The following is a 25823-nucleotide window of genomic DNA, read 5'->3' as shown; positions in this document are numbered from 1 at the left end:
TCTGTGACCCTAAATAAAAGACCCCTCTGTGGCTGTGAGATGAGCGTGTTAGCAATAGCTGTTCCATACTGTTATGGTAAAGATGGGCACATATCCATGACTTAAGGAATGTTTCCTAATGCCAAATTGTCATCACTGATTTTTCTGAGGCTCCTAAATGCCCATGATTCCATAGCCTCTGGTCCCTTTCCCTCTCACAGGCAATATCCTAAAGGAGTCCAGGGTAAGTCGAAGCACACCCCTTCCCCCTGAATTCTTTTCTCCTCCCAGCATCTTTCCTGTGCACACTGTCCTCACCCGAGTCATAGCTCTACCTTTCAACTTTCAGAACCTACTCTATCCTCTGGCTTTACTACAAACATCACCCCAAAGCCGTTCAGTGAGCTGGCAACAGGTCCCCTCTGGTCTTTCATGGCTTTCCAACCTGCTCCAGGACTTTGCACAAGGTCGGTGACTGGGATCGTGGTTTCCGTGAGTCCCCAGAGTATGTTAAGAAGTGTTAAGAGACAGGACTTCTGAGAAACGGTCCTGAGGGATCTGCCATGGGAAATGGATTAGTGCCATCATCTTGTGACTGGGCTGGTTATCACACAAGGTCCAGGATGAGTTTGGTCCTTCCCGCTCTCACATACTCCCCCCTGCCTTCCCTTTCCACTGTTGGAAGGATGCCGCCAGAAGAATCTTGCCAGATGGGATGCCGTTGGTCTTGAACTTTCTAACCTCCAGAACTGTAAGATATAAACTTCTTTTATTTATAAATCACCTGGCATCAGGGAGTCTGTGACAGCTGCACAAAACAGACTAAGGCAGGTGGGTAATATTCCCACATTTCTGCCAGTCTCGGACAAGTGCTTTAGCGTGCTTTAACTTTATAGGATTTGCTCTCTTCTCATAAATTCACTCAAATCCCCCAGGATATAGTTATCTCCGAGAAAACCAAACATCTGATTGGGCACTGGTCTGAGGGAAACTCTGGGCTCCAGGCAACAGTGGGAGGAAGGAGTTGCTTATTTTAAGTAGATGTGGGCCTCCTGGGAGGCTAATTGGCAAACAAGAGGAGAAGAGGAGACTGATCAAGCGTGACATGAACATGGCTCACCCTGCCCGGGAGGGGCAGCTTGCCTGGGAGCTGGGAAAGCAAGCCATGGGGATGAGTACTTCCCTCCCTGGTTCCTGAGAAATGACAGCTGGTGTACTCAGCTGTGTAGGCATTTAAAGACGGCATCGGTAGCAGATGAAATCGGTCTTCCAGTCCTCCTCTGCCATTTCTTCGCATCATCACTTTAAGGGAGTCACTCACTGACTGTTTTCTTGCCTGTAAAATGGGGCTGAAAGTCACACCTCCCAAGGTCAAGGTAGCATTTAAATAAAGGTCCATTCACACATAAAGTAGTTGTTACAAGTGCCCAGTACTGATCATCACAGTCCACATCATCATCACCGTTAGTATCCATAGAGAGCCCTGAGAGCCTGTAACTCTGTTCTCCATCCTTCTGTTGACTAAGATTCGAAGGCATCAGAGAGTAGTAGTACTCATCAGAGCCAGAAAAGGATGGCAAAGGGAGGGGTGCACATCAGGGGAGCACGACTCTGGTCCAGAGAGCGCATGTAGCATCTGGAGGTCCATACCAGGTGAAGAGGCAGGGCAGTGGTCAAGAAGGACCCGCCACTGCACCTGTGGCTTCCTAAGACAAGGGACGAAGAGGACACAGCAAAGGAAAGTGAGTGAATAGTGGCAGGAAAATGAATTGGGAGTAGGGAGGAACTGCCTGCCATTAATCATCATGAAGAATAGGTCCCCGAGAGCTGCCTTGGGCTCCACAGTGATTAATGACCTTTTTAATTTCTCTGCGCATCATCCCAATTATGCAGGACACTGAGGGAGGCCCCACCTTCCCCAGAGAAACATGGGCGATCTGTGTATTGCCTTGCAGTGAGGAACAGATGAGGGCTCTGAGGAGCCCCAGGTCATCTTCTAACAAGGTGGGTCCTGGGGATCAGGGCTTTGCAGGTAGATGGGATCACAGCAGCTGGCCAGATGCAGATGCCCATCCCAGAAGAAGGCAGGTGAGGAGAATCCTACTCCCCTCAAACCTGCCTGCAAAGAACCACCCTTATCTTCTTACCAACTTACCTTAAGTTCTACTTGGGACCCCATTTTTCCTGAATTACAGAGTCTTAGCCTATTTCTGAGTTGTGTCTTCCATGTTCTTGGTGTCAAAGCTTGAGCTGAGAGTCTGGGGCAGTTGACTACTTTGGATTCTTGACTGGGAAAGTTATCTTCCGGTTCATCTATCACCCGGCCAAACCTTAGGTTCCCAGTGTGCCTAGGCTGATGCTGAGGAGTCTCACACACACTACCGTCCCTACCCTTTAACTGTCTGTCATTATCATGCTGGAGCAATGGGGATCCTAAAAGGCTCTAGTCCTAACTGTGAGGCCGACGGATCGACCAGGACGAATGCTATATGGAAAGCCAAGACCCAGGGGCTGCCTCAAATCTGCCCCATGCTTTCACAAATGGTCGCTCTTCTTCTCTCTTGATCTGGGAAAGGCAAGTTGCACACTGATCATTCCCCCCAGCCTCACAGACCATGGTCCATACGTAGATGTCCCCTAAGCTCCCATTCCCACTAAGATGTTAAACTTTCTCTTAGTTCTCTTCCTTCCTCTGACTTCTTAGAGAGAGGGAGAGCACAAAAAGCCATTGACTATAGAGTTACCTGAAGCACGAAGCCCCAAACTAAGAATTCTCTCTCCTCTCCTTCTCTCTCTCTCTCTCTCTCTCTCTCTCTCTCTCTCTCTCTCTCTCTCTCTCTCTCTCTCTCCCCTATATCTCCCTCCCTTCCTTCCTCTCCCTCTCCCTTTCCCTCTTCCTCTCTCTCTCTTCCCTCTCTGAGAAGTCAGAGGAAGGAAGAGAACTAAGGAAGAACCTATGGCCTATATCTTTAAAATATTATCCTGCCATATTTATGAAAAGCTAAAGAGAGGCTCAGAGGAGGAATGAGCACATCCTGTAGGAAGATCGATAAAACTGTTCATGCAGAGAGCCATATTTCTTCATTATTAAGTGTGCAAGATGTAGAGTCTGACAGCTCTTGGTTCAGTACCAGGGCTCTTGTTACTACGATGTGACCTTGAGTCAGTGGCCCGGCCACCCCAGGCATCTATGCTCTGGCCTGTAGAGTAGGGAGGAGACACTCTCATGTTTGTGTTGCAGGAGATCGGCTGATCAGTGGATGTCCAGAGTCCTGTATCAGTACATGGGAAAAGAGGGACAGAGGTTAGTTCCCTGAGAGGATTGGGGGACCAATGAGTGAGAGATAGAACTAATATTTGGAGTCATAAACCATAGCAGAACCAGAGAGGTGGGAGACTCGACTGTAACCAGCAAGACAGGCCACAAACAGAAGCTTCTAGAACTGGTAAGAATTGTGAGTGGGTTCAACTTACTGATCCACAGCTTGTGAAGCAGGGGTGTTGAGAAGGGAGCAGCCATTGACGTGTGTGTAAGGAGAGAATGAGTGATTCCCCTTAGTTAAGTGTTAGATTTTAATTAGTTAAAAACCCCAAAGCCTTAGCAGAAAATATAACTATCTTCATCAAACAGACTTTGTTGTTGTTGTTGTTTTGTTTTGTTTTGTTTTTATGCATTTTTATGCTACCCAGAGCAGATTAATACCCTAGGAGAATCTCACTGACTTAACTAGAGGTGTAGGTTCTAGCTTTAAATCAACGGTACTGAATCTTTAGTCATTGCACAGATGCCACTTTACAGATTCCTCTTCCATGAGCCCTATAGAACGTACTGGACCTTTTGTAACATGCTTAACTTGTCCTCATTTTTTCTTTTCTATTTTTCCCATCAAGAAAATGTATTGCTGTGTAACTTTCCTTACCAAAAATATATCCCTAGTCTTACATCTTTATCTACTCCCCCTTTTACTTACTAGGGTTTTGATGTTTTATTTTTTATATATAGCTTATCAGACAGCAAAATAAAAAATAAATTTACCAACTTATTCAAAGAGAGTTGACTCTAAACTACATTCACGACATAATGTAACAAACCAGGATTACTCATCAATGCATTATGAGACTACGAAGCATTTGTATGTTGTAAATCCTAGGCAGACTTTACTATCACTTTCATTTTAAGAAAAAAATTATTTAAAAATTATTTCATGCAATACATTTTGATTATATTCTTTTTACTCCCCCAAACTCCTCCAAAACTCTCCCCCATCAACTTTATATTCTTTCTATATCTCTTTCTTTCTCTCTCTCTAAAAATGCCAGGAAAAACAACAAAAAATGAAAATCAAAACAGAAAAACAAACTAAAAATAAAAGGGAAGAAAATCAATAAGATAAAAAAAAATACCAAAAAAAAAGAGCACATATAAAAAAAACTTGGATCCCATTTTGTGTTGGCCAACTACTCCTGGGCATGGACCCTGCCATGTGGTTGATATGTGCAGTGATACACCATTGGAGAAAGCTAAATTTCCCTTTCCCAGCAGGTATCAATGCAAATAGCTTCTTGGTTAAGGGTGGGACTTTGTGTCCACTTCCCCTTCTCGGGGTTGGAATTTTGTCCGGTATGAATCTGTGAAGGTCTTGTGCATGCTGCCAAGCTCTGTGAGTTTACATCTTCATCATCACCATTGTGTCTAGAAGACATGGTTTCCTTGGAGTTACCCACCACCTCTAGCTCAGAGACTCTTCCTGCCTCTTCTTCCACAGAAATCTCAGGGCAGTAAGAGGAGGGTTTAGATAAAGACATTTCATTGAGAAGTGATTGCTCAAAAGTCACTCTCTGCACATGGCCCAGTTATGGGTCTCGGAGTTAACTCCTATCTACTTCAAGAAGAAGCTTTTCTGATTAGGGCCAATCTATTGGTATAGCAGTATGTCATTGATTGATATGCACCTTTAGCAGAATAATAGTAGGTTTTCTTGTAGCTAGAGTTTTCCTGCCTGGCCCACAGTCAGGACAAATCTCTGTCACCCGCCAGTCCCATAGCCGCTCAGAGTGAACCAAGTAAACACAGAGACTTATATTGCTTACAAACTGTATGGCCATGGCAGGCTTCTTGCTAACTGTTCTTATATCTTAAATTAAGCCATTTCTATTAATCTATACCTTGCCATGTGGCTCGTGGCTTACCAGCATCTTCACATGCTGCTTGTCATGGCGGCAGCTGGCAGTGTCTCTCCCACTCAGCCTTCCACTTCCCAGAATTCTCCTCTCTCCTTGTCCCGCCTATACGTCCTGCCTGGCCACTGGCCAATCAGTGTTTTATTTATACAGAATGATATCCACAGCATTTTCTCCTAGGCCAATAGGAGGTATAGGTATCTAGTCTCAGACTCTTGGCAACCTTAGCTGTGTCCTGTATGGGTTCCATGTTAATGAATGGGTCCTAAATTCCTAAAAGGTTTGTAGCTGGATGATACTGATGATTATTTCTATCCTCCAGTAGTGTGCAAAGTACTATCCAGCAGCATGATTACTAGTCAGTAGGAGTAAAGTTTGGTAGCATAAGATGTCCAGTTGGGGTGCTGTCTCCCCCATTCTATAGTGACTCCATTTAGATTCTTTTCATTTTAGGGAGCTTCTACGGAGCTAAGTTTCCATACAGCTTTCAAAGGAGCTTTAGTGTTAGCTGTCCTTCCCAATATTTTCATTTACTATGAGATCTCCTGTCCCCATCCCCAATTAATCTTCTGTTATAATTCCCCCCTCGCTCTTTATGATGCTATCCTCTGCTTCTGCTTCCTTGAAAGATCTCCTCCTCCTCACCTGGTCCCTTACCAGCTATGCGACCTTTGTGGTTATTTTGATTGAAATACACATATCTAAAGTTTAAATGCTAACACCCACATAGAAGAGAAAATCTGCATTATTTGTCTTTGTGGGCCTGAGTTACCTCACTCAGGATGATCGTTTCTAGCTCCAGCCATTTAACTAAAAATTTTGTAATTTCATTTTTCTTAACAGCTAAATAATATTCCATTGTATATATGTACCAAAGTTTCACTATCCATTTATCAGTTGATGGATATCTAGGCTGTTTCTAATTTCTGGCTATTATAAATAGAACAGCAATGAATGTGTATGAGCAATTATCTTTATAGTATGATATAAAGTCATTTGGATATATTCCCAAGAGTGGTATAGCTAGATCTTGAGGTATACTGATTCCCAGCTTCCCAAGGAACCTAAAGTTTCCATAGATGTTGTACCAGTTTGCATTCCCATCAGTAATGGATGAGTGTTCCCATTACCCCACATCCTCACCAGCATGAGCCATCATCTGTTTTCTTGATCTGGGCTATTCTGACTGGTATAAGATAAAATCTTAAAGAGGTTTTAGTTTGTATCTCCCTAATGGCTGAGGATGTTGACCATCTTTTAAAGTGTTTCTCCACCATTTGTGTTTCACCTTTTGAGAGCTCTGTGTATAGCACTATACCACATTTTTTAACTGAGTTATGTTTCCTTTATATTCAGGGTAATTTTTTTGTTCCTTGTGTATTCTTGATAATAACCCTCTATCAGATGTATAATCAGGAAAGATATTTTCCAATTCTGAAGGCTGCCACTTTGCTCAAATTATGGTGTGGAAGCTTTTCAGTTTCATGAGGTCCCACTTATTAATTGTTGGTCTTAATGCCTATGGTATTGGTGTCCTGTTTACAAAACCTTTTTCTGTGCCAATGAGTTCAAACCTATTCTCTTACTTTCTTTTCTATCAGATTCAGGGTAGCTGGACTTATGTTGAGTCCTTGATCCATTTGGAGTTGAGTTTTGTGTGTAGACTTCTACATGCAGACATGCAGTTAGACCAGCACCATTTGTTGAAGATCTGTCTTTTCTCCAGTGTGCACTTTTTGCTTCTTTGTCAAAAAATCAGATGTCCATAGTTGTGTAGAATTATGTCTGGATCTTCAATTCTATTCCATTAGTCAAGCTGGTATTTTGTGACAGTACCAAACTGTCTTTTATTCCTATAGCTCTGTAATACACTTTGAAATCTGGGCTGGTAATATCTCCAGAAGTTCTTTTATTATTCAGAATTGTTTTAGATATTCTGAGTTGTGTGTGTGCATGTGTGTGTGTGTGTGTGTTCATATGAAGTTGAAGATTGTTTTTTTCAATTTATATGAAGAATTGTGTTGTGATTTTGATGGAGATTGTATTGAATCTGGAGATTGCTTTTGGTAGGGTGGTCATTCTCACAATATTAATCCTACTGACACATGAGCATGGGAGATCTTTCCGTCTTCTGATGTCATTTTCAATTTCTTTCTTCATTGTCCCCCAAATTTTTATAATGCAAGTCATTCAACTTGTTGGATTAGAGTTTCCTCAAGATATTTTGTGAGGTATTGGGAAAGGAACTGTTTCTTTGATCTCTTCCTCAGTGTGTTTGTCATTTGTAGACGTGAATCTTGCTGATTTTTCATTTTTATGTTTATTAGTGTTTGACCTGCAGGCTTGATTGTTCACCAAATGTTATCATTTGGATTTTTAGAAAGATTCTTTTACATTTTTCCTTCTGTCTTACAAAGGTCTGAGAGTTGTAGAATGTTACAGTTTAACAAAGGCTGGCCCAAATAAGAAGCTTCCAATGGCCTGAGACAGCAATCTGTCTTGTATGAGCAAGAGGGCAGAAGGTGAAAAATATACAGGGAACCAAAAATCTTTATTTTAGTCTTGTAATTGCAGTTTGGGCTACAAAAGGCGTTTGCTCTCCTGGGGAACTTGGGGAGACAGAAAACAGCTACTTTTTTTTCGTAGCTGCATAGGCATAATCAGATCAATTTTACAAGAGCATATCCCCAAGGGGCAGCTAACAAGGTCTGCTGGCGGGAATGGAGGCTGTGTCATCCATTCTAACAATCAGAGCCCTGAAATAAACCACACAGAACAGGGCAGGACAGAAAGGTACTTTCAAACCAGAGGCCACACAGGCCATGTCTGGAATAGAAACGGAAGAGAAAACATTTTTAAACTAGAGGCTAGGTAAGTCTTGACTCAGGAAGCGAACCAGAAAGCTTGGGGAGTCGATCTGCTGGGTGACAGCAGAGAGAGTTCAGGAGAGCTGAGGAAGGAAAGTCCTCCAGTAAAATCACAGTCCAGGGTGGATTCCCAGGTACTCCCTGTCCAGGCAGCCACCAGGTCTCCTTGTTAATTCGGTGATTTACTAGAGAGTCCTGAAGCAACTTTCCAGAATCTATAACAACAACAAGAACCTAGCCTATGCTGTCTGCCACCAATGGGTGGATGAATGGATAGAAGAAAGAAATCTTTATGTTACGCTTTATTCAGAGACCTGGTGGTCTGGGACAGCAGTGACTTAACATCTTTTTTAAAAGACCGTTCCACGTCTGATCTCCAGCAAGATGGCTTTATGGGAAGAGAGGACACAAAGGCAGCCATCCACTCTGGCTCAGCCTCACCCCTCTGCTCAGGTGCTCAGGCACATCTCTGAGATGTGTGTTATCTGTGGCTCCCCTGCCACTATGCCTTTCCTTCTCCCTTGTTCTGTGGATATAGGAGCTCTGGCATTTCTTGAGATATGGAGTCTCATTGATGTGTGTCTATTTCAACTTTATACTCCTCCGTGAGCATCTGGGCTGGAGCTGGGGATTAACCCAAAACAAACAAACTATTATAGTGTATGTTATTAAACCATTGTGCTACAATACGTAGCACAAATATATCTTTATAATACAAGATATAAAAGTGCCTCCATCTCCTAATCAGAAAGACAGAGAAGAAAATATATATGAAGTGTATGTGGGGGAGGGGAGGGAGGTTGGGTTCATTATGTTGTAAGAAATTGGCTTCTAAGAAACCTAACCCACTCCTGTGACAATCCGGTTTGCTTCTCTGTTGCTGTGATAAAAGCACTGACTAAAACCAACCTGAGTGGGGGCTGTCACTTGATTTACAGCGTACAGCCCTTCATCTGTGACTTCAACTCAGAAACTCAATGTAGGGATGTGGAGGCCGGAACTGAATGAAGCAAGGGCCATGGAGGAATGCTTGCTCTCAGGGATTTCTCAGTTTGCTTTCTTCCATAACCCGGGACTACTTTCCCAGGGGTGTTACTGCCCGCAGTGGCCTGTGCCCTACGATACCAATCATCAGTCAAGAAATTGAAAAGCCCCACAGACTTGTCCACAGGCCAATCTGATAGAGGCAATGCACAATTTACATTGCCTTTCCTAGATGACTCTAGCTTATGTCAAATTAGCAAAAAATTAACTGGCACAATTAATCCCTTGTCAATTTGACACAAAAACACATCACCATTAAACTACAATCTCTCCTTTTTTGTTTATCCCCCAAGATCTCATGTTATGAATGGCATCACAATATAAACCACACTCCAACTTTTAAAGTCTCATAGTCTTTTGAATTTTAACACAACTCCAGTCTCTAAAACATCCAATATCTCTTTAAAACTCAAACATTTCTCAGATGTAGGCTCCTATAAAATAAAAAATAAGTCACAAACCTTTTATCCCACAAGGGAAGAACCAAGGCACAGTTACAATCATATTGAATCAAAATCAACATCCAGCAGTATAAATCAAATCCTTTAACTCAGTGTAAAGCATCTGGGACTCACAATCTTCTGGGCTCCGGGAGACTTGGGTAGCTCTACTTCTCCAGCTCTGCCATCTGCAACACACACCACCTGCCTAATAGAGTCAGGCCAGATCCACTCCACACTTGACACTGTCTTTAGTGGTCATGCCACAGTCTTGGCATCTCAAACATGCTGGAGTTCCCACTACATCTGAGGTTGCGCTTCCACCAATAGCTTCCTGGACTCTCTTGATGAACTTCAACCTTCTCACGTGGTGCTAAGCCTCAGCTTTCTCCCTGACCCCTTCAATTCTGCAGCTTCTATGCTACCAAAATAAGTACTGTGTGGGAGATTCTTACATATTACCAAGTTTGAGAATGGATGCAGCCTTAGTCTCTCTAGACCATGGTTTGTGTTCTGACCCTGAGGAAATACTTTCCAGGAGGTTTTCTTCAATGAGCACCAGATTACTAAAAGCCACATATTATTAATTAAAATATATCACCTGAAGAGCCCTGATAAAGTTTTTACTTGCCTCTGAAACTTTACAAGCCAGATCTCCTTCGTGTGAATTTCTCTCAATGCTCTTCTATTGCAAGTTCCCACAGAGAAGCCCATGAAGCTTTGAGCAGTTAGTGGCTTTCCCAACCCAAAGTTCTGAAATCTTCCCACAATTATCTAGAAAGAAAAAAAGAAGGAAGAAAGAAAGAAGGAAAGAGAGAGAGAGAGAAGAGCATGCTCAGGTCCATCACAGCAAGAACCTATTCTCTCTAGTACCAATTTTGATTCTAGTTTGGTTTTTGTTGCTGTGACAGATTGTTGTCAGCTTGACACACACAATAGTGGCTTTAACCTATTAAACCTGATAACCTCTTCAACACTCCACCTCTCAACACTGTTGTGTTGGGAATCAAGTTGCTAGCATATGAACTTAGGGGGGATGGATTCAAGCAGTAACAGATGTTTTTTTCCAACCTGGGGGTCCAGTGGAAGAAAACCTTTGAATCAGTGGCTTTGGAGTGACATTCCTATGTCTAACGCACTCCACGTGACACTGAGGGCACTGCTCAGTGTACCACAACGTGTGATGAAGCACTGTGTAACTTTCTGACGACATGACATTTCCCTGGAACTTCAAGAGGGCCCTCCCCATTTAATCTGCTTTCTGAAGAATAAATTCCCATTCCTCAGTCTTCAAGAAGTCTCTCTGACCCCTTGGTAATCTGGACATGCCAGATGCCTCCATTTGTTAGAACTGAGACTTTAATACATGCATACAATGCATACAATGTGTTTTGATAAAATCTATGCCCCCATTCTACTTACTAAATGAGGAAAAATCAGGAAATCCCATCTTTCATTTAAGTTTCAGGGGCTATCTTGGCTTTAGGAGCCAAAGCTTCCATATAGCAAGTGACAGTCTACTATTACCTCTCCTGCTAGACTTTTTAAATCACTATAAGACATAACCAAGAGCAACAATTTAAAGTAAGAAAAGATTTTATTTTTGCCTCAGAGTTCCAGAAAGTTCAAGTCAGTGCTCAGTGGCTTTGTTGTTTGTCTCTCTGGTAAGGCAGAACACCAGGGCAAAAGGGCATGATGGAGAAGAGCTGCTTACATCACGGCATCTAGGAAGCAGAGAAGAGGGCACAGCAGCAGGGGATGAGATGCAGCTTTCCAGGAACCCCCTGTGACCCACTTTCTCTACCTCAGTCTCACTTTCTGCTTTCCACCACATTTCAACAAGGACATATTAAGAATCAATTGAGGAGTGATTTGTTGATCAGATGAGAGCCCTTGGGATCTAGTCCCTTCCTAAAAGCCCTTCATTTGGCAACCAAGCCAATATCTGAGCCCACAGGAAACATCTCATATCCACACAATAATACTTTTCTCCTCTTAGGCAGGATGGACAGAGTGATGCTGTCTCTCATTTTTCTATCTCCTGTTTTCCAGAACCTCTAGTACACGTGCGCGTGCAGTGAGATTTCCTAAGGAGCTTTAGAACTGACTGGTGTTTGGTACTCAGAGAAGCTGCTGTGAAGGCATGCATGCATGTGCACACACACACATACACACACTGTCATGGTTGAAATAAATGCATTTATTTCACTGAATAAGATCAAATCTGAATTCCTTTTATTAAAAAAAAAAACCACAGTCTTAAATGATCCTGAGTAATCCTCCTTGGTACACCCCTTCTGGGAGCCTTCTCTTCTCACTACATCCAGCCACAGTGCACTCCTCGCCATGCCTCCACAGCAGCTTCTCTGAGTACCACACACCAGTCATACTAAAGCTCCCTAGAAAATCTTATTGTACATCCAAGTTAAGCATCACCACTCCAAAGTTTAAGAGCTTTCTGTCCTCAGTGCCTTGCTGCCTGCCCTTCTGTCTGCCCGTCTGTCCGCACACCCACTGTGCACTTGCTCCTACTCATTGGTCAGATCTCAATCTAAAGGATGCTTTTTCTGTGAGGTCTTCCAAAACACCTAAGCTGTAGCTGTCAGTCATTCCATTTCCCTCCTAGAATGTGGCCCAAACTGTCATTCTCATTCATATTCATGCTTATTTGCTTTCTATCCCTTTTGCTGAAATATCGTTAAATGATGCCAAGAACCCCATCCAGTTTTATTTGTCACCGTACTCAGCAGGTAACAATGTGTTCCATCCACAGTGGGAGCTTATCAAATAGTTAGTGAATGAACAAAAGGCCATGACTCCTGCATAAGGCAACTTAGTGTAAGATGCATAGAAGCCAGCACCTCAAAACAATGTAAAGGAGGAAAGATTTATTCTGGCTCAAGGTTTCAAATGTTTCCATCTATCATAGCAGAAAAGGCATGGCAAGGAGACCAGACCATAGGGCAGGGGTGGTGATGGGGAATGTGTATCTGGCAGTACTAACACAGGATGTAGAATCAGGGGCTGGGTTATACCATTCAAAGGCCCGCCCCCAGTGATCTACTGCTGCCATCCTACTCCATTTCCTGAAGGGTCTATGGCCGCTCAAACTAGCACCACAAGCTGAGAAACCATCATTCAGACATGAGCATGTGGGACCACTTGCTCACACAGCCATAAGAGCTGTAGGGGGGAGCACTGAGGTGTGAGTCTCGGAAGATCATAGCCCATAGAATGTATCAATTCCTTCCTCCACTGCTCTCTCAGATATGATGTGCTTCCTTCCTGAAGACTTCTCAGCTGAGTCTGCCAGCTCAGTACCCCGTACTGCTCAGCTTGGAAGCTATAGCCCACCTAACTATATAGAAAAAGTAATGTTTCCACCCTCTTGTATCTTGCATGCATGGGAACCTAGCCACACATTAATGTCAACTCAAAGCTCCAAACTACTGGATTTGTTACCTCCAAACCAGAAAGTACTGAGCCCAAAGAGAAAGGAAGGTCCTGGGTGTTATAACCCAGCTTCCAGTGAAAAGCTTATCTTTCCAAATGGAGAAGGACACAGCTGTGCTGAAACTAGTTCTTGGTTCTTCCAGAGTAATCATAATGATGTAGTTTATGAGGGAACAGATTCTCTCTTGGTAACATAACTTTGATCCTTTCTTGAATAAGCAGTGCCCCTTCCCAAGTACCATTCACCCTTCTGTGAGCTAGGCTTTTTACTAGAGGCATCACAAAATGTGACTGCTATTTTCTATTATTTTAGAGAAAACATTTTTCAAGCTTCTTAGTTAACTAGCCAATGTTGAGTACCAATGGGATTAAACCTGACATTTCCCCCATTCCCACCATGGAAAAAAATGACCTGATCAGATGGAGTCCCAGCAGAAATGACCGACAGATGCAGAAATAAAGTTACCTCTAGATCATGAGCTAATACCATGAAGTCCCTGACAGAGTACCTGCTTCACCGAGAAAAACAGTAGTAGGTATTTTGACTATAGCTTGCTGCTTCCTCTGCTGCTGACATTGCTCACATCTCTGACACTCAGGGGGGAAATGGTGGAGAGTCAGAATTTGATAAATATTTTGTGGATAAAGGAGGATAAAGCTGGAGCATCTCTTGACAATGTGTCACTGTTGAATTTCACAGAAACAGCGAGTGGCTGTTCCAATGCTGAGTCATCCACCTACGCTGTGAAGTCAAAACCCTTCTTAGCTGCCGGTTCACCTGCTCAGCTTTGAGTCCCAGAGACACAAGCATGGAGGCACTGAACCACCACATGAGGGCTTTGAAAATCTCTTACAGAAAGATGGTTGCTGGTATAGGTGACTAAATGACCTAAATGGTAATTTGGAACTGAGTATATTCCCAAAGGTAGATCCTCGAGGGTGGCAATAAATAAATAAACAAACAAACAAATGTAAGGTACACCTCCATTTAAATTCTACTGAGCATGCCCAACATTCCATTGTAACCTGAGTGAAAAAGAATTAATTTATGGTGGAATGGTGGAATGGCCCATGGACAAACATATCTTTCTCTAACAGAATGAATGAGACCAATGCTTGGCAGATACAGAGTTAAACCAACTTGCTCTCAAAGTAAGAGTTGCCCTCTACTTACGTTCATGCTGACCCTAAGAGGGAACAGACAAGAAAAGGACAGGGAAAACAAATGATCTCCAACATTAGATCCCCAAGAACTGGGTGACACTCCACAAATGTCACACTGATGATCTCAATTGTGTTGACATACATCATCAGTCTATTCAAGAAGCTAGATTGACCAAAGAGAGACCCCTCCAAGGAGGCAGGGTGGGAGGAATATCCATAGTGCAGCCACATATTTCCTAATGGTTCAAGAAGTATAAATGTGAGAGTAAGAACTTTTTGGCACTGCCCTATCCTTAAAAGTGGCCTATTGTTGAACCACAACTGTCAAATGTTTCCATAGAAGTAGAATAAAAATAAAGACTAATTTAAACAAATTTTTTTTTTGAATTTTTTAGGATCAATAAGAAAAAACATCTCCTGTACCTGTTAGGGATATGTGTGTGTGTGTGTGTGTGTGTGTGTGTGTGTGTGTGTGTGTGTATGAAGAGCTATATATCTTGCATATATGTCTATTTCATATATATTATATTATATATATATATATATATTTGATAGTATATCCTTCATCTTCTCTCAGGTCTTCCCACCTCTCCACCCATTCAACTCCTCACCTTCTTTCTATCTCTCTTTAGAAAACAAACAGGCAAAAAAACAAACAAACCAAACAAATTAATTTAAAAAGGCTATTGTTTTCCTTTTATGTTCCTACTCCAGCTTTTTAGAATTGATCTGTAAATAAAACATACAAATGTCCCTAATCTTCAAAAGCTTATAGTCTGGCAATGGGATTTAAAAAATAAAAACAGATAGCTAGATGCTAGATAAAAGGTGATGTGTGTACTTCAGAAAAAAACATACAATGATGAAAGTGATACAGATTCTGGGGAAGGGCAATATTTGAACACACATTTGAGAGTTAGAGAAACAAGCCAGGAAGACATGTGAGGAAGGAACATCAAGGAAGAAGAAGCAAGAAGTGCAAAGGCCCTGAGACAGAACCATGGCTGGAATGAAGTGGAACACAGGTGGATGTTTATGATGATCCTTTTGTGTAATAACTTGATTGGACTAAAGGATCCCAAAGTGGCCCATAAGCACCCTTTCTGGGATGTCTACAACAGTTTTTGATGCAAAGATTAGCATTTAGATGCACAAACAAAATAAAAGGAATGCCCTCACAGACGAGATGGGCATCATCTGATCTGTGGCGGGTCCCAGTGGAACAGAAGTTGGAGGAAGGGTAGATTCATGGGAGAGCCATCTCCCACACTGAGACAGCTGGTTTGGACTAAAGACTAGTTTCCCTGGTTCCCTCAGCTGCAGATAGCATATTGTGGTATTTTTTTGATCTCCATGATCAGATAAAGCAGTGCCTAACATAAATCTCCTGATCTATAGAGGCTCTCTCTGTGTGTATCTGTCTGTATGTATACAGATGGGCATCTGAATGAACTGGTAGGTAGATAAAATGAATTTATAGATCGATATAAATTATATAGATATATGGACATAAATATTTATTCCACCCATGTCCCCTTTGGCTATATCAGAGTTCAACAGAGAACCTTGACTAATACAGAATCCAACAGCTACAAAGGACAAAAGCATTCTGGGATTTAGAAGTATACTATGAGTATTACAATTTCTACTCTGTAGGAACGAAGAGCCATTCTTGGGTTGGAGCATAAGAGTGATAGTTACCTGATATGCCAATGACTCTACAAGGAGCTGAGCTAGGAGACAATCCCTGAGATGATGCGCTGGGAGTGGAGGACATGAAATCAGGTCAGTTCTTGTTCTTGATAGTTCCTCTTGGAGTGTATAAAGAGGTATTAGAAGTGGAGGATTCTTTGTGTTTTATTCCATGATGCTAGAGATAATTTGCCACTGAGATGAGAAATATTGTTCATCCAGCAATTTGAAAGTAAGAGTTAAAAGTTGTGGCTTGGGGTATAGGCTTGAAGACCCAAGTTCCATCACAGTACTCATGTGAAAAATCTCAGTGTGGCTGACAAGATCTATATCTTTCCTTCAGACCATCACCACTCTACAAGCATGTGTTCAAAAGGTGACCTTGGCCAATGGTGACAAGGCATTTGGACACACCCTCTGGCTCCTTCCATTCCCTCTTCCAAGATGTTCCCTGAGCCTTAGTTGTAAAAGCTGTGTTGTAGGTGTGTCCGTTGGAGCTGGGTACCCCACGGTCAGTTGTTCTCTGTGTCTTGACCAATTGTGGTTTTCTGTGATGGTCTTTGTCTGCTTCAAAGAGAAGCTTTGATGAGGAAAAAAAACTACTTATCTGTGAATATAAGGATAAGTACTTAGAATTCGATTAGAAATTACAGTGGTTCAGTAAATGGTGGTAGTAGGTTCTCCTTTAAGACCCATGACCTCCAGTACAAGGCATGACTTCCTTCCTGATGACTGAGTCTTAAGTTTAATTATAGAGCTGTTGGTTACTACCAAGATATGAGTGCCACTATTGCCCTTTTAGGACTGTCTTGTCTTGTTGGTAATTGAGGTTTATATTGCAACAGCAATAGCCATTACTGTTTTGGGAGTCTCTTGAACTTACTGACCAACAGCTTGAGAAGAGGTTTCTCATGGCTGGTGCTAGGGATTTGTTAGGTAGTCTGTGGCTTTTGGACTTGTCAGTCCAAGTGGCATAACTTCATTTAAGATTTTAAATTGAGATATTGCCCAGAAGGTAGGATCTAATCCCATTACAGGCCCATGACAGAAAAGGTCCTTACAAAACACTGACCCTCAATAACCTCTCTGACTGTATGTATGTGGTAAACAGTTTGTAAAGTACTGGCAAACATCAGACTGATCTTGTTTCCAATCAATCTGTTAAGGGAAAGTTTTTCATCCTGAGAAAACTGTAGGTGCCCATACAGTTGTAAGAAATAACAGGTAGAGACCTTCCTGCCCTTTGTTTACCTACTCCCAGTGTTGACATACATATGTTGATATACATTTGATACATATGTATATGTGTGCAAGAGAGATCTCACACCCAGGATGAAAATGTTGACACTGTCTAAGTCCTAGCAAGCTACAGAAAGAGGAATGGACCTTCACTGCTGTCCCATGTCATCTTGTAAGGTCTCACTCTGAGCCCACAAGTAATGGTAACAAAAATAGCAAAGAAATGCCCCCTGTTCGAGGACAATTGCATTTCTGGAGCTGTAGCCCAGTGGTTGTTTTAGCTGCTTGTCTCATTTGTTGCTGTAACAAAATACCTGACAAAAACAATTTTTAAAAAAAGGTTTATACTTGCTTACAGTTCCAGAGGCTATAGCACATCCTGGCAGGAAATTGTATTCACAGTCAGAAAGTAGGGAATGACTAATGCTTGTGCTCAGCTTGCTTTCTCCTTTTAATTCAACCCAGAACTCCAGCCCAGGGAAGGTGTAGGTGACTCTTCCCATCTCAGTTAACTCAATCCAAATGATTCCTTACCCATGTGCTCAGAAATGTGTCTCCATGCTGATTTTAAACCCAATCAAGATTAACTGTCACAGTGGTAGAGTGCCTACTCAGTATGTATGAGGTCCTGGGCTCAGTCCCCAGCAAAACACACACACACACACACACACACACACACACACACACACACACACTCCTGTAAAAAGAAGTTATTGTGGGGAAAAATGCAATTAAAAGGCACGAGAAAAGATGTACACAATTCATTACTACTCGGAGAAATACATAGCAAAACAACAGCAACACAGTGTTTACATCAAAATACCCGAAGAAGAAAGACTGACAATACCCAGGGTTGGTGTGTATGTGGGGAAACAGATACTCCCACAATCCCACTGGACTTAATCTGATAACAGCTAATGTTATAAAAAGCACCTATGTCCCTTGACATAGTCTTCTCAACTTAGGGCTTTTATGGGAATAAAGGAAACATTACAGAAACATGAGTGCACTATTGCAGCATTATTTTGTTTAAAGTGTCAAGTGTTTGCTCACAAATATCTTGGCACACCTTGAATGTCAATCAACAATAGAAAAGTTAAATTTCTTCCTGTGACTCCAAACTCTGAAATACTATGCAGCTGTTAAAAAAAGGTGAGATCTCATATGCCTGTTCCAGTATGCTGTTTCAGAAACTAAGTTGCACAGTAGAATGTGAAATACGATCTAAGTTTAGCAATAAAAAAAAACCCTATAAACACATATACATATTTGTGCATATCGAAGAATAAGAAGAAAGTTGGGACATGATACAAAACCCATCATTATCATGATTTTTTTTTTCTGGAATGGGGAAAATTCAAGTGTGATGGACAAAAATATAACGTTTTTCAACGCTTTTGAATTGTTTTTCTGGCTCCTGGAAAGGGATATAATAAGTAACAAGAAAGGAGATAATAAAATAAAGCTGAAGATGGTGTTTAAGCCCCAAGGAATTAAGTGGTGAGGGTGGAATTCCCACACAGCAGCCATCTGGGTATTTGGAGAAAAGACATGAGTGGGAAGCAGGAAAGATACAACTCCACCCTGTGATCTGGGGTTGAGAACTCCGTGCCTTTTCCTAGATGCTGCGCCATGAGCTGAGAAAGCAGCAAGTCCAGGAAATCAGGAAGAATCGATGCTGCCTACCCACTCTGGAGGAGGCAAGCAGCTCATTAAGGTAGGCTCTGGTAATTGATTTCCAAGAGAGGCAGATGCTTTCTCGCAGGCATCCAGACTGTCTCTGCAACCCAGATTGCATGGATCCCTTCTCTGATGCCTTGCTCTCCCTTCAACCAAGGCGGGAGTGGCAGGATTTAGTTCCTACTTTCTCATACCCACAGGGAGCCAAGATGTGCAGGCAAGTCTGAGTGTGCACCACCAAGCTGGGATCACTGATCTGAGGTCATGTGGCCTTTAGGGGCTTAGTGCAAGACTTCCCAGGCCATGAGACAGAAAGCTCTAAAACCCTTTGGGTACTGTAGATGGGAACTCTAGGGACCTGTGGCTTTAAGAAGCTCTGGCTATGCTGGTATGAATGCATAGAATAATTACATCATTTTCAAAACAGACACATGGAAGAAGCTGAGCCAAGCCAGAAATACCAACCTATACAAGCAATTCGATTGGATGTTTTTATCTTTTTGTCATTGTTTGTGTTTGTGTTGTTCTCTTTCATTTTGTTTTTTGAGGTAAAGTTTCATTATATAGCCCATGTTAGTCTGGAGTGCTGGGATTACAGGTGTGAGCCATGATGCCCAAGTCTTAATTGGACTTAGTTCACAGTGTGATTCTGACCCCACTAAGAATCATACTCCTACCCAATTCTGCTAAGCCTAATGGCATTTTCCTTTGGGGTAGCGCTTGCCACCTCTATGGCTTCCATGAAGAAGTCATCTGCAAAGAAAGGGCCACTGTATGCTTCAGTTTCCTTGTGTGTTTAATGGGGATAATAATAATCTCCACTTCTTAAGATTTGGGTTCAAATAAAGTGGATATAGGGACTCTGAATCACATCTTATATGCAGTACACCAGCTCAAAGTCCTTGATTGAGCAGTGCTGTTATCCAGGTGAGATTGCTTTTCTCTTTCAGAGAGGTGGACACTTATAGCCTGTGGATAGAAGTGGCAGCATACACTCAGCGTGAATGGGTCAGGAGATGACCTCTTCATTCTCACATGGCCCTGTGAGCTAAGGGTTGGGGTTGTCTTCAATTTTATCTGTGTGTCTTACAGCTGAAAGCCTTTCCCAGCCAGTAGGGCAAAGCAGAGAAATCTGGACAACTTCAGAATCTCAGCTCTTACCTGCCATGTGGCCCTTTGGAACAAGTGCCCAGCAGGTAACTTGTAGATGTTCTCACACTAACATTCCAGAAATGCCTTTTCAAAACACACTCTTGATCTTCCCCATAGACATGTGAAATCAGAATCCTAAGAGGGACTCAGAAATGTATGTGTGTGTTGTGTGTGTATATATGTTCTAGTGGGCGTGTACACAAGTACACACCTGTCTGTGTACACATTGTTCAAGTGCAGGTGTATGTAAATATGTGTATACACATATGTGGAGGCCAGAGGTCCATGTTAGGTATCTTCCTCATTCACTGATCCCTTTATTTTTTAAGACATGGTCTCTCACTGAACCTGGAGCTAATTAGTTCAACTAGACTGGCTGGTCTGTGAGCTCTAGAGATCCTCCTATCTCTGCTCCCCTAGTTCTGAAGTTACAGGTGTGTGCTGCTGTGCCCCACTTCAGGAACTTGGAGTTGGGGATCCAAACTCATGATATTTGCATGGTTTTCTCTGTGGCTGAAATCATCCATTTTGGAGGGAAACTTCTTAAGACAGGATGCTTTCTGGGAGGTGAAGCAATGGGATGTTCTTAGGGGTAGTGAAATACTGCAGGGAAGCTCCTTAAGACAGGAAGTAAACAATTCAAAATAGCTTCAGGAAGTTCCTGAAACTGACTAGATTTGCTAGGATCCTCTTTCTTCCAGGTCTCCCAGAATAAACAGTTAAGTCTGCTAAGAGTCTTTTTCGAACAAGCTAACCTCCAAAGAAGACTAAGACAAGCCCAACCACCTAGAAAAAGCAGAGGCTAGACCAGAAGTCTAGAGGAAACAGACTAGATGAGCTGCCTTGGAGAGGCTAAGACCAACTGAGCCACCTAGAAAGGACATTCTCCAACCTGTTGAACGGCCTGCAGGCTTTGCAGTGTGCTCCAGGTTCCCAGGTGTGTAGGCTGTCACCCATGCAAGGGTGGGCTTTGGTGATACAGGCTGTCCTTGTGTCATTTCTGCTTTTGTAAATAACCCCTCACCCATCTTCCTATACACGACCCTAATGAAACTCATTGGTTCACAAAGTTGGACTTCGCTGGTATCTTTGCTTTGGTCAATTATGAACTTCCTATCCAAGGTGAGTAGACATGTGTGTTGCATTTCCCCAGGAAATGTTGGCCTCTCGACACTTGGCAAGCACTTTACTACTGACCCATTTCCCTAGCCCCAGAAATATGGGAGGGTTTTCTTGTTTGTTTGCCAAACTTTCTGAGTAATTCCTGTATGGTTTTCCCAGTATGTGAATTCAGGAGCTATCCTAAACCAGGGCTGAGTTGTTCATTGACTTTCTGGAGTCCCTCTAAGGAGACAGATCCCCTTACCTAACCTAGTTCCTTTCATCTGGCACTGGCTATCCCAAGCAGAGCTCAAATCTGTGTAACAAAAACTTAGGTTGTTAGATTCTAGTCAACAGCAAGAACTCTAGTTTGTTCCAGTTTGTTCTACTCTGATACCCACCAATATCCTGAGGCTGGGGGATAGCCCCCCAACCCCCTTACGCAGGTGTCAATCCTCTTCTTAGAATGATGAGACCAAACGACAAAGTTTCAATCCTTCTGAGTGACAGGCCCAGAGCTCAGTCTGGGCCACCTAACCACAGGACCCTGCGATAGGCTGAAAACGTACCCTTTGGAAAAGTCCCCAACCTCTTCTCCCTGTTTTACATTATGATTGGATAGGACTCAGAAACTGTCTTTTTGTGGTTTTTCCCTTTAAAACTTGCTGCTACCCCCTCGGGGACTTGGTCTAGGGCCCGAACCCTGCTGTCCCCTTGATATCAGTTTTTTTAAATAAATTTCTGGCTTGCTTGAATAGAGTCCTTTGTGGTGGATTATTCCCAGATTCTTGCATCCTAACATGTGGGGGCTCATCTAGGATCAGGGGGTCCACAAGTTCAAGTTTTGGGCCAGGCTGTCTGCTCCTGGCCCTTATGACAATCTCCAGAGGTAAGCACTAAAAGATTTCTGGTTGTGGCTCCTTTTTCTGGGACCCAAAAGAGGAGAAACTAGATGGAGTTCCTGGAGTCAGAGGGAGACAAGATATATCTGGACCCCTCTTTAGGGGATTCAGTCAAAGCAGCAGCCAGGTTCAACCTTCAGGCTTCTAGGGGGTGGGTGGCTGATGCGTTTGGGAATTCAGTTGAAGAGAGGACTTATCCCAGTCTTCAGGCTTCCATAGAGAGATTGCTAGGGGTATCTGGTCTCAGTGGTTTGGCAGGGGAGGCAGCTAAGTCATCTAGCCTACAACCCCCACCCCCACCCCACCCCCTATCCCCCGCCCCACGGACCACTGGCGCTGTCTGGAGTGTCTGTGTTCTGGGAATCTGCTGGAGAGGCAGCTGATCTGCCTGGCGCTGAACAGGACCACCTTTTACTGTCACCCTCTCCTCTCCCGTCTGTGCCTCTGTGGTGAGCCTCTGTGGTGAGTCTCTGTGGTGAGGCTCTGTTCCTATCGTTTGGGTCAAGTCAGATTCTCAGTTTCACTTGGTGTACTCACCACTGGTTTTCTCTCTTACTATGAGATCATGGAGCAAGCTCCACCTTCTGACCCAAGTTCTCCCCTATACCTTGTTTTACAGCATTTTAAAGACTTTATGAAGAAAGCCCAGGAATTAGGGGGTTCCATTTTCCCCAGAAAGCTTCATACTCTGTGTCAGCTCCAGTGGCCAGCTTTTGGAGTCAGCTGGCATCCCGAGGGCACTTTTAATCTATTTCCTTTGCAGTCCATGCAAGGATTTTTGCTCACCCTGGCCATCCCTATCAGATGCCATATATAGTAGCCTGGGTGCTCCTCTTGGAGGACCCGTAAAGTGGCTCTCCCCTCACCTGTGGAGCTGACAAGGGGACCCCTAATGCCTGCCCCCTTAAACCTATGGTCCCTATCCTGCATTCCTCCAAGAAGAAGCACCTACTTCCATCCTACGTGTTGCCAAAGAAGCGACAATACAGAGGCTACTCAGACTCCCCTTCCTACCTCATCTTCCACCTACCCAAAAGGGGCTATGGCTAAGAACAAGGTAACATCCTCCTCCAACACCGATTACCTCTCCTCGCCCCTGACACCCACTGTGGGACATCTTACAAGTCCCCCTCTGAAGGCCCGGGTGTTGTTAAAAACAGCAGGTGAAGCCTTTAATCCCAGCACTTGGGAGGCAGAGCCAGGAGGATCTCTATGAGTTCAAGGCCAGCCTGGGCTACAGCATGAGTTCCAGGAAAGGCACAAAGCTACACAGAGAAACCCTGTCTCAAAAAACCAAAAAAAAAAAAAAAAAAAACAGCAGGCAAGAGCAGACAATCACACTACGAGAGAGTTTATTAAGTGGGGGAGTGACAAGAGCTGAGGAGAGAAGAAGAGAAGGGAGAGAGAGGAAGGGATTGGAAGGGAGAGGCACCAAGGCCTGCCTGCCTCTCAGAGGAGCGTGGGAAACAGAGCAAGGAATGAATGGAGCTTGCCTTAAAGGTGTCCTAGTGCATGTGTATAGAAGCTTACACAGCCACGCAGTTGCATGCATGTAGACTAGACTATATGCCTTAAGACCCTGGGCACTGGCTAGGCGTTTGCCTGAAAGGCTAACACCAAAACCTGTGGTCCTGCCCTTGCAACAGACACCTCCCATAACAGGGCACCCAACAAGGGGGAACCAGATCCAGAACCAAGAACCCTATTGGGTACACACCCCCTTCACTAGTAGTCAGATCTATAGTTGGAAAAGCCAGCCTCCCCCATTTTCTGAGAAGCTGCAGGCTATGATTTCTCTGTTAGAAACCATTTTTCACACTCACCTGCCCACTTGGGATGACTTGTCAGCAGTTGTTACTAACTCTCTTCACTTAGGAAAGAGGGAGAGGATTTTGAGAGAAGCTCGGAAACTAGTTCCAGGAAATGACAGCCGACTGACTACACTACCTGCTGTCACTGAGGCATCCTTCCTTTCTCTTCGGCCCCACTGGCACCCTAGTTCAGATGAAGGGAAGGAGTCCCTAACGGTCTACCACCAGACTCTATTGGGTGGTCGCCAGGCAGCTGCCAAGCACCCCACAAATTTGTCTAAAATTAGTCAGGTGGTGCAGGAACCCAAGGAATCCCCAACTGCCTTCCTGGACTGATTGATGGAAGCATACCATACCTATTCCCCCATAGACCCAGAAGCAGAGAAAAATAAGAGGGTTATAAACATAGCTTTTGTGGCACAGCCTGTGCCTGACATTAGGAAGAAGCTTCAGAAGTTAGAGGGATTTAAGGGAGAAAATCTCTCAAAGTTAGTAGAAATAGCCACGAAAGTTTACAACAATCGAGAGGACCAGGAGGACAGGCAGGCTAGGAAGACTGCTAGAGTAATGTTGGCCACATTAAATGAGGACCCCAGCCAAAAGACCTGGCAGCCCCGGTGTGACCAAGGAATTAGGCCCCCACAAGATTGAAGACATGCAGGGGGCAAGCCTCACTACAAAGAACTCAATGAGGTCCTCTGCAAGGGTTTTGGACATTGGTTCAGGGATACCCCAATTGGTCAGATAAAAAATTCCCCACCAAAGTCCTCAACCTTGGGCTTGGTCTCCCTTCCTGAGCCCAGGGTAACTCTCAAAGTGGAGGAAAAGCCAGTGGATTTCTTGATAGACACGGGAGCTCAATTATCCATCCTCAAGAAGTGAGCGGGGCCACTAACCTCTAGAAGACTTACATCCAAGGGGCCACAGGACCAAACCCTACCTGCAAATGACTGGAAGAAAGGTCACTCTAGAGAGAGAGGCATGGTGACTCATTCATCATAGTGATCCCTGAATGCCCTTATCCACTGCTGGGACGAGACCTGCTACACAAATTGAGAGCTCAGATTATCTTCAAAGGTGATACCGTAAAACTAGATTTCCCTCAGTGGAGGGCCCCAAACCCTGGAATCTTCATTATTCTTCACCTGGGGACAGAATACCTCCTTGATTCCCCTGGAGTGAAAGCTCTGGCACAAAAAGAAGACTCTCTGTTAGAGGAACTCCAATTAAAGTTCCCACTGGTGTGGGCAGAAAGTAACCTTCCCGTGTTAGCACAACACCCAGCCCCAATCATAATCAGTTGAAGCCAGTAGTGGAACCTGTCCGGGTTAAGCAATACCCAATGAAATCTGAAGCACAAAGAGGCATCAAGACTCACAACAACCACTTTAGAGAGGCAGGGATTCTAGTCCCCTGCCAATCTCCTTGGTATACCCTGTTGTGAAATATTAGTTTAGATGTGTTACATTTATGCTGTGGAACATTTGTTTAATGAGGCAAAGATGTGTTGCATTCTTTTATGCTGCATTTGTTTAACTCTGTAAAGCTGTGTTACTTTGCCTGCCTGAAACACTTGATTGGTCTAATAAAGAGCTGAATAGCCAATAACTATGTGAGAGAGAAATAGGTGAGGCTGGGGGGCAGAGAGAATAAATAGGAGGAGAAATCTAGGGCAGACAACAAGGAATGAGAAAAGGAGAAGAAGAGGAGGAGGCCAGGAGCCAGCCACACAGGCACACTGCCAGCCACAGAGTAAGAAGGAAAGAAAGATATATAGAATAAAGAAAGGTTAAAAAGCCAGGGAGGCAAAATGTAGTTGAAGAGAAATGGGATAATTTAAGTTAGAAAAGCTGGCTAGAAACAAGCCAAGCTAAAGGTAGGCATTCATAAGTGAGAATAAGTCTCCATGTAGTTATTTGGGAGCTGGGTATTGAGCCCCCACAGAGGAAAAAAAAACTATATTTTGGCATACCAATGTAAGGCTTGAATATCCATTTGGGGCCTAAAAAAGATGGGAAAAGGGGGGGAGGGAGAGAAAAAGAAAAAGATATAAAGAACAGGGCTTTTTTAAGAGGCACTGCTGTACAGGCAGCAGCTCTAAATAGAAATGGTAAGCTA

General features: G+C 43.4%; 1 long non-coding RNA gene across 1 annotated transcript; it reads left to right on the top strand.

Annotated features, from left to right (window-relative positions):
* Positions 1 to 333: 333 nt before the first annotated feature.
* Positions 334 to 11371, top strand: LOC131914655 (uncharacterized). The gene is made up of 2 exons (XR_009380172.1): positions 334 to 446; positions 11181 to 11371. It is a non-coding gene; the product is annotated as an uncharacterized LOC131914655 (long non-coding RNA).
* The last annotated feature ends 14452 nt before the right edge of the window (positions 11372 to 25823 follow it).

The sequence above is a fragment of the Peromyscus eremicus genome, chromosome 1, assembly GCF_949786415.1.
Source record: "Peromyscus eremicus chromosome 1, PerEre_H2_v1, whole genome shotgun sequence".
NCBI lineage: Eukaryota > Metazoa > Chordata > Mammalia > Rodentia > Cricetidae > Peromyscus > Peromyscus eremicus.
The sequence above is the reverse complement of the archived record's forward strand: the minus strand, read 5'-3'. Positions and strand labels throughout refer to the sequence as shown.